We start from the raw sequence: 9,809 nt of genomic DNA, 5'->3' as shown, positions 1-9,809 counted from the left end.
AGTGAGAACCTTATGGCTCCATTTCAAAGAGCTGTATTGGACTTCAGCAGGGGCCTCAGAGTTCCCTCTTCTGATGGCATCTTACAGTGCATTCATTAGAAACTACCTTTGAAATTCTGATACCTCATTCAGTACAGTGCAATGAGCTTCTGTTGGGAAGGGGAGAATGAGAATCTCTGGTACAGGCATGCAGGTCCTTGTTAGTACTCAATAGTCCCCAGTTAGTGCGTTTAATTTTTTTTAATAACAGGTTATGAAATTACAGTTCATCAGCAGGTTGCCTCCATAGATACTTTAGGACAAACCATTCCATCCCAGCGTGGTAGCGCATAAATCTAGGATAGGTGTGCCTGTGCCGAGTTGTAAAAATACTGGTCTAGACTGGTGGCTGTTAAAGCTTTATATTTTTGTTCATATGGCCTTTTTCCAATTGGAGGGGGGGTTCCTTTGCTGTGCTGAAGTACTTTTCTGTGCTTGACTGCTTAGTCAAAGTAAGTTTTGTGCAAAGAAAGAAAAGCAGTAGGCTGTTGCCCCCCCCCCCGATATTACAGTCATAGCAGCCTAATTTATCTCTGCACAGTGATAACATCTTGCCACTGCCCTCCAGTGTGGCTTTCACAGTTCACTGGTGTCATTGTGATGCCAAATAGCTCCCTTCTTTCAATTATGCATAACTAGTTTTTTTGTTTCACCTACTGTGCAAAGAATATCTTTACATACATCCAGTAGCATCTTTTAAAAGTTGTTACTATATCCTTGTCTTCTGTTACCACATGGTTATGCAATGTGACACTTCAACTCACAAGCTGTTGGTCTTGGCAGTGTTTCAAAGCATCTTCCTATCCAAGTTATCAGGTACGTTGCCAGTGTGTTAACCTGCCTTAGAGTTCACTGGACTTGTTTAATCAAATATTTGCATTGAAATCATTTAAATATTAATCCTAATAGATTTCCGAGCAAAAGGGCTTGTCTGCAATGCATCACTGCTGTCTTCTTATCTCAAATTGTGCAAATTGATAGATATTTGAGCTTCAGCATCTGCTCCGTAAACATCTGGGGGTCTTTTTAGCCTCTCGGCTATTGTGCTTAAATCTGTCTCTGGTTTAAAACAGTTCAAATTATACCACTTCATTTAGCTGTTGGAATGAAATATGTGGCAACAAAAATCTTGCATTAATTCTGTGTCATAGTAGTTACCCTCTGCGGGATGTGTGGGTTATCTTTGTGTTGTCCTTGCGTGCCTTATGGTCTCTCATTCATTGCATGCCACAGCATACCTGTATTGTGAAAGAACTTGCAAGAGCTTAAACAAAAAAGGCATCTGGTACTGGAAGGGTGACATTCTTGGACTTAACACCCATCCCACAGGACAATCCATTACCCCAGCAGGATTTGACACCTGGCCAAAGTGAAAAATAAGATGTAAATTAGATGTGGGACATTGGGAATGAGGGCATGCAGATCAATGTGAAACCAAAAGTTACACAGCTGGTTTTATTCTACTAAACACCGAGCTGAAGACAACTATTTGGAAAGAGGTCAGGAATTTGTGTTCTGTCCAAGACTAATGTGGTGAGCTTCAAAAATACTCCTACAGAGTGAAGACCATTTTAACAGAGCAATCCTATGTATGTATGCCTTCTCAAGAACAAGCCCCATTGAGTTCAAATGGACTTATATAAGTGTTGCAGGGCTGCAGCCTTAAATGTGCATGCAAAGCCTCTGAGGTTTCTGCAAGTGAACAGAGTAATGGTCCCTAGCAGTAGGCAGAATATTTCCACCTTCGTGCAAAATGACCCTTTAGATTAGAAATTGCAGCAAAAGTGGAACTTGTAAATGCATCTTGGGAGCTTATTGCTTAATAGAATATCTAAAACATTCCAGGCACTGTACTTGAAAAAGCTATGTGGCCTAACATGGGTTGAAAAACGAGAACGGAGGGGAGAAGGGAAATACTGAGCTTGTTGCAAATTATAGTCCAAATGCTAATATCATCATCATTATTTTGCTGGAATTTTTTGTTTGTTTGGTGGGGGAGTTTTTAAGCACAACCCCGGAGACTTATGGAAGGATGCGTCTTAAGTCATGTGAGTCATCTGTCTGTTGTGATTCACATTAGTGATTGGTCTTTAAGGTGTTTATGCATTCCGTCCCAACTGCTGGGTTAATTCAATTTTTTTTAAAAAACACACCCACATAAATTCTTGTTTTGCTGTTGTTGTTTTTAATCCTTATCCACAGGGTTGATCCAACTTTGTGCAGAGCTAACAGCCACATAAGAGACGCGGGTGGCGCTGTGGTCTAAACCACAGAGCCTAGGGCTTGCCAATCAGAAGGTCGGCGGTTCAAATCCCTGCGACGGGGTGAGCTCCCATTGCTCGGTCCCAGCTCCTGCCCATCTAGCAGTTTGAAAGCACATCAAAGTGCAAGTAGATAAATAGGTACCGTTCCAGTGGGAAGGTAAACGGCTTTTCCGTGCACTGCTCTGGTTCACCAGAAGCAGCTTAGTCATTCTGGCCGCATGACCCGGAAGCTGTCTGCGGATAAACGCCGGCTCCCTGGACCTATAGAGCGAGATGAGCTCCACAACCCCAGAGTCATCCGCAATTGGACCTAACGGTCAGAGGTACCTTTACCTTTATCAGCCACATGCATGATCAAGGAGCTATTCTAGTAGTCCTTTGACAAATCCAAAGCTATTTTCTCCCTTGCAGCCGTAGTGGCAACACAAGATACATAAAGAGCTGCCTTAGACTGAGTCAAACTTTTAGCCTATCTTAGCCCAGTGTTAGCTATTCTAATGCTCAAGGCCTTGAGTAGAACTCTTTCTTAGCCCATGAGTCAGGGGTTAAACCTGAAGCTTTCTGAAGTACTCCACTATTAATGTATGGTCTTTTTCCCTATAAAATGTTGGCCCCAGCTGGTCCCAGGGAGAGCATAAGGTTTGAACCTGTAAACACAAACCAAGCGCAACTACTAGATGTAAGCCACTGTCAAAGAACAGGGTGTAAGTATAAAATAAGAATATGTCATTGCCTAACATGGCTGCTATGTCATTTCTTTAATTCCCTGTAGAAGCTTAATTCCTTTATATAGGTAGAGAGACCAAATGTTTTGCATTCAAAAGCCAGTTCCCATCAGGCTTCTTGACCTCTTTAATATGATGATGTTTGAAAAGTGCATGTCTCAGATGCTTTGGAAGCTGTCTTCCAAAGGCTTTTCATGATGATGATTCATTTTATTATGTTAAATGTGATATTGACCAGGTCCAAAGGCAGAGGAGGGGAGCTTGTTCATTACCCATCCTCAAGGCATGGATGGGCTTTAAGGGCCAGTGCAAACATGCCCTACCACAGCTTGGAATAAAGCTTCATAGATATTGCAATGGTGAAAACTGGCATTGTCAATAGGTAGGGGTTTTTTTTGGATGGTGTTCCTCCTGTGTATTAAGGAGAGGTGTCTTATTTTTAGCATCTTAGATCAGCAAGTCTTCCTCTAGATGAACTTGGGGGGGATTGCTGATTTACAGCACGCATGCTGCCATTTGAACTGCACAACCTGCCACTCCCTTGTCTGTAGTTTCACTTTATAAATAGCAGCAAGCCAGGCTAAACAAAATTTAGGAAATATCCCAGCAAATAATGTCAACTGGCTGGCTTTTGTGCGGTCACTTAAAAAAAAAATCTCCCTTGTATTGATGTTATTGTGTAATGTCAAGCTCTCCTTGCTTGTGCTTAGAAACTTCCAAAATTTGATCATAATTCATTTTCTTGCTTGGGAGTAGCAAGAACAGAGCACTAAATAAATGCCTGCAATTGATTTTTCTCATCTGAAATCACCAATAGGGCATTCTCATTCTCTTCTTCCTGGATCCATATATAACTATATTCAATTTTTCATGCTATAGAACCATGCATCCGGAACCAAGCTATTTAAAAGCTTGGCATAAAATACCCTGAAGATAACATAATGATATTGATATTCACATCTCATTCCCACCTGCGTGTTTTCTGACTGCATAGCAAAAGCACTGTTGCATATAGAAATGTAGCTGGGGGGATGAGGAAAACAAAATCTGCTCTAGTTTGTTGTACAGGATTTGAAGCCTGCACAAAGATTGCAAAACATGCTAGCCATATATGCACGCAAAAGGCTCCAGATAACAAAGTCATCAGGTAAGAAGGAGGTGATGCCTTTTTACTGAGGTAAATGGACAAATAGTCAGCTGGTAAAAAGCAGCATCTTATGTTCCTGCTATTCTGCTGGACTATTTCTCCATCTAGCCCAGAAATGAGGAAATAATGGCCATACTGGTAGTTGCAATCCAAAATCATCTGTAGGGCCACATCCCTAATCTTGCCGATTGTTACTTACTGTGATGGCAGCTCTCCAAAATCTCTGGCAGAGGTCCTTCCCAAGGCCTGAGATATTTCCAAAGATCCTTTAGCTAGAAGTTCCAGGGTCTCAAAGTATTCATGTGCTGTATGATAGAATGGTAGAATCCTAGAGTTGGAAGGGATCTCATGGCTCATCTGGTCCAACACCCTTCAAAGCAGGAATATGCACCATGCAGGAATCAAACCTGTGGCCTTGGCCTTATTAGCACCACACTCTAACCAACTGAGCTAACCAGCATCAATAAGCTATGGACCTTCCTTAGTTCGCTTAATGACCACATGCTAGGAAGCCCAGGACAAACTTTACTGTTTCAAATTCGGATAAAAACTGGCTGTAGCAGGTATAGCATTTTAAGGTACTGTAGAATAAATTGGCTCACTTTTTTGTTGTTGTTATAGTAAGGGACAGGACTAAAAGAGTCTTAATACATTGTTACATGTGTTCCAACACAACTTCATTAATAAAGGGTGCTTCGAAATGGAAAGGTTTGCAAGTGTCAGGAACGCTGGTGGCAGTTCAGAAGGGTTCGGTAAGATTTCATATGATTAGCACTATACAAATAAGTTGTTGAACTGTAGGGGAGGTTTGTCCAATAGTAGTATCACTTTTCTGGTACTGTTCTTGCTGCTCTGGTTCAGCACCCTATTGCTCAATAATCAACACATGAAGCTGCTGTCTGGGCACAGCCTTAGAAATTTGACCTTCTGCCTTGTTAATGGAAGTAGGGAGAAGGCCATCTCTCTACTCGAGAAGTGCTTGACAGGAATGTATTTGTAAAATAAAATGGCTGTAATCATGTAGGTAAGAGCTGTTCACAGTGGAACGGACTCGGGAGGTTGTGGACTCCTTCATTGGAGGTTTCTAAGCAGATTTTAACTGAGATTCCTGCATTGCAGGGGTGATCCTCAGGGTCACTTCCAACTCTAGAATTCTATGATTCTATTATTTAATGTTTAACAGGAGCAGCTGCACTCAAAACCGTGCCTTTCTACAAAATACATTTTCACTTTGAATAAACTTGCATGCCTTAGGACCAAACTAGGCATGGATGTAAATGCATTTTTGCAGCTAATGTGCAGTTTCTTAAAATGCAAATGGCACCAGCTGAGGCTGGTAATTAGAAGGATTGTAGCAGGTATGGAAGGGGAATTTTACCCTTTCCTCCCCTGTTGAGGTCCTGAAGAAAATCTCTGCTCTGAAATTAATATTTGCATTTGGAATAAATCCCCTCTATTTGTTCCAATAGAGGATTCTACCCTACCCCAATGCTACTTGCATTTTTTAAAAACTTGAATATTAAAAGCAAATACGTATTTAAATTCCAGTGACGTTTGATGCTTTAAACCAGCCTTTATCAACCTTAGGTCCCTAAATGTTGTTTGACTACAACTCCCATCATTCCTAGCCAGTAGTCAGGGATGATGGGAGTTGTAGTTCAAGCACATCTGGGGGTCCAAGCTGGAGGATATTCTTTTTCAGACCATTAAACCTGAGATTATATTTATCTAACATTTGGGGAGGCAGTTGCTAGGAAAGCATAGTTGGTGATATACTGGTACAAAAAAAATCCCTGTTTTATTTTGACTGACTTACCTTCAGGAAAAACTATGTAGTGGGGGGCAGTGTATAAAATGGGGGACAAATCTGGAGGCAGCAACACATCAGTGATCTCTCAGGCTTGCAGAAAGAATCAAACAAAACATCCGTTGTGTCCAGTGTGGTGCTGTAATATGAAGGCACAATGGCATTTTGGGTTCTCTTAATGCGTGGCTGAAATAATCAGGAAGTATCATTCAACTTGGTGTGGCCTCTAATCTCACCTGAAACCTTGATGCTCAGTTCTGGCTACTGTAGATCAGGAAGAAAGTTGTGCAGCTGGAAAGGAATTTGGAGAAGAGCTATGAGCTTTTTCTAGAAAATAAAACAAGCAAAGGGAACTGGGTAGACTTGGAGAAGAGACGTTTAAGGAAGTGGGTTAAGGGGATATGTGAGAATTCTCAAAACTGAAAAGACACCAGGAAGAAGAGAAGCAGTTGTTGATCAGTCCGTAGAGGGTAGAGAAAGGAGTAATTGTGTTTAAACTTCATTGAAATGCTAAGTATGAGACAGTGCCGTCCTAATATGTACTGCAGTGCATGATACATACATCCCTTATGTCTTGGGGGTGACTTTTGATTCACGTTTGCTCAGCCGGGGAGCTGGTAGCAGGACAGAGCAGGAGAAGCAGGCAGGAGTGTGCCATAGTAATTTATAATAATAATAATTTATTATTAAAACCCCGCCCATCTGACTGAGTTTCCCCAGCCACTCTGGGTAGCTCCCAAACAATACAGCATTAAATATTAAAAACTTCCCTAAACAGAGCTGTCTTCAGATGTCTTTTAAAAATAGGATAGCTGCTTATTTCCTTGACATCTGATGGGAGGGCGTTCTACAGGGCGGGTGCCACTACCGAGAAGGCCCTCTGTCTGGTTCCCTGTAACCTCACAATGAGGGAACCGCCAGAAGGCCCCTGGCACTGGATCTCAGTGTCCGGGCTGAACGATGGGGGTGGAGACGCTCCTTCAGGTATACAGGAGCGAGGCTATTTAGGGCTTTAAAGTTCAGCACCAACACTTTGAATTGAGCTTGGAAACGTACTGGGAGCCAATGCCGATCTCTCAGGACCATAGCCTTCAGGCTCTTCTCGTCTGTAAACCAGCTAGCCTCCCAAGATTTGGCAAGTGAAACCTCTCCCCTCCCCCCCATGTCTAATGTGGTGTCTGGTTGTGTTGGGTGTCTGTTGGCAATAGCAGTGCATAGTTAGGAGCTAGATCCAAAGACACCGTGAGCTGGACCATAAGATCAGTGGAGCAAGTGAATTGATTGCGGGGCGAACTGTTAAAAGTGTCCCTAAGAAGAATACTGTATGTATTGTCAGGTTCAGCAAGGGAGGGCAAACCTTTTGAGGATCACATGCCAGTTCTGAGGACCACATGCTAGTGGTCAGCAAGGCCAGAGGCAAAAGTGGACAGAGCAGCGTATGTAAGTTCTACCTTAGTACAATAGACGAATTTCTACAGACACACACTCCCCTCTATGCTCCATCCAGACAAGCAAATTGTATATAAACGCATTGAAAGACACATTCCATCCTGGTAGAGACACTCAAGGAGAGAGCAAAGCAAGGCTGAGCTTTGCGATTCCTGAAATAGCCTTGCAGCATAGTCACCCTCCAACTCCTATTTTAAGTTTACCTTTTGCTTTCAGGTAAGCACAAATTAATCAGATTGTAATGTTCTTACTTTTCTCTTAAAAAACAGCAACATCCTTTCAGTTGCAGACATCATTCCTAGCACTCCTAAACTTTGGAAGGGTTATAAGTCACTGGGTTCGTCTCCTGCGTAAACCCCACTTGGATTAATATAAACCTAATTCAAGGGTGTTAAGGCAGCCTCGTCTAGAAGTAAATGCATGCAAAGATGAGCCTGAACATGAACAGAGCTCCACACAGGCGCTGCTGGAATCCTGGAGTGCAGAATTCCAGATTTTCTTTTGGTGAGGCTTGCACCAAACATATTGGACATTGCAATGGATTGTGCCTGTTATTTCTTTGCATGAAATGTAGCCTGAAACAGAACTGGTAAAACAATAATCTTTATTAGCAAAGCATATGAAAGTCCGAAGACTTGATTTCTTTTTTTCTTTTTCTTTTTTTAAATGCTCTTGGGCTGGTCCTAAGATTATGTGAAAAGTGTGTCTGTATTGTTGGTTTGTAAAGGCTGATATTGTGGGGTTTCATAACTTAAATCTCATGGTATTTGTAGGGGTTTTGTTCGTTCCTTTTTGTACTTATACTTTTGTTAAGGAGTCATTGTTTTAACATAGTAAACAGCCTTGTTTCAGCTTAAACAATTTTTTGTGTATTGTTGTTTTTTAATTGTTCAAATACATAAATATATCTAGCTGTTTGAAATCAAAATGGTTCTAATACATAATAAAAGACATCATTTTGGGGGAGGCAGGGGTCAGTTCACATAATTTGACCGCTTCACCTGTTGAACCATACCTGTTTGCCCATTTGTGCTACTTCCAGTGAACAAATGTACTCTTGCAGCACAACAACATGCTAAATCACAAGCTGGATGTATTGTGCAAAATAAAGATGTAATTGATTTAATAAATTGTCTGTTTGTAACACATGCCACTTTGATTTCAGTGTTTTCCGTTGTTGAGACATTAAGAAATAGTTTCCATTTTCACAATTACTAACATGAATATTTGCAATTCCATTGTATGTAAATAAACCAAATTAGAAAGCTTCATAGGCTGACATTACATTTTATATTTAAATGACCCTTTTCCACTTTCTACCTTGCATTAGCATTCCCAAGAGATACAAATACATGAGTCTTTATAGTTAATGTTAACTCTCTTAACTGGACATTTTCTCAAGCTTGCCTAACAAATTGTGGGCAATGATCAGACCAGGTATCGTGCCATTCACAAGAGGCTAATATATACCATGTTAATATATACCAGCCTTTATCAACCTTGGGTCCCCATATGTTGGACTACAACTCCCATCACTCCTGACCACTGGTTCTGCTAGCTAGAAATGATGGGAATTGTAGTACGACAACGTCTGGGGACCCAAGATTGCAAAAGGCTGACCTGTACTATAAACTAACTGCTGAAAAAGTATTCAGGTATCCAAACACTGATCTATGAACACAACTCCCTTACTTGTGTGTTTTTTATTAATTTTGGTTGCAGAGAGGTCGAAATCTGATCAGAACTGAAGGTGAAATGACTTTGCCCTTCTGCTCCATTATATATTTACAGTGAAAATCAAAGATTTGAACTCTGTTATTGAATGCATGAATGAGTGAGTGAGTGAGTGAGTGAGTGAGTGAAAATCCAAGTCTCAGCAACACTGAACTGTTCGATCTGGCTTTTATTCAGAATGTGAATTTAAAACTGCAGTTTGAACAGGCTTTATGCTCCATTGGTATCTTGTCTTAAAGGATATGATGGGCCAGTGAACTAAACAAAATTACTTATTTTCTTTATCTTGTTATAAGCTTTCTTGCAATAAAAACTGAAATTAGAAGGTGGCATTTCTGTTCCCAATGGCTTTATCATGATTGATTTGGTGCCAGAATTGAGTATCTTGGCCTTCTGTCTTAGCAAGATCTTTTCTGCGTTCATTATCTCATTCCGCAGGGAAACAAAGGTAGGGCTGTTCCCTCCCCCTTTCAGAAACAAGACTACAAAACTCACCATTCTTGTGCATTCAAGAAAAACAATGGTGCTCTATAAATGCATTGCAAAAAGTAAATCTCCACACTCATTTAAGGTCATTGCATTGCATCGCCTCCATCCAATGCCTGTGCAATTTCGTAGTCCCTATTGGTCCCCCCCCCCTTTAG

The sequence above is a fragment of the Podarcis melisellensis genome (genome assembly GCF_964234715.1).
Source record: "Podarcis melisellensis genome assembly, chromosome: 6".
NCBI classification, from domain to species: domain Eukaryota; kingdom Metazoa; phylum Chordata; class Lepidosauria; order Squamata; family Lacertidae; genus Podarcis; species Podarcis melisellensis.
The sequence above is the reverse complement of the archived record's forward strand: the minus strand, read 5'-3'. Positions refer to the sequence as shown.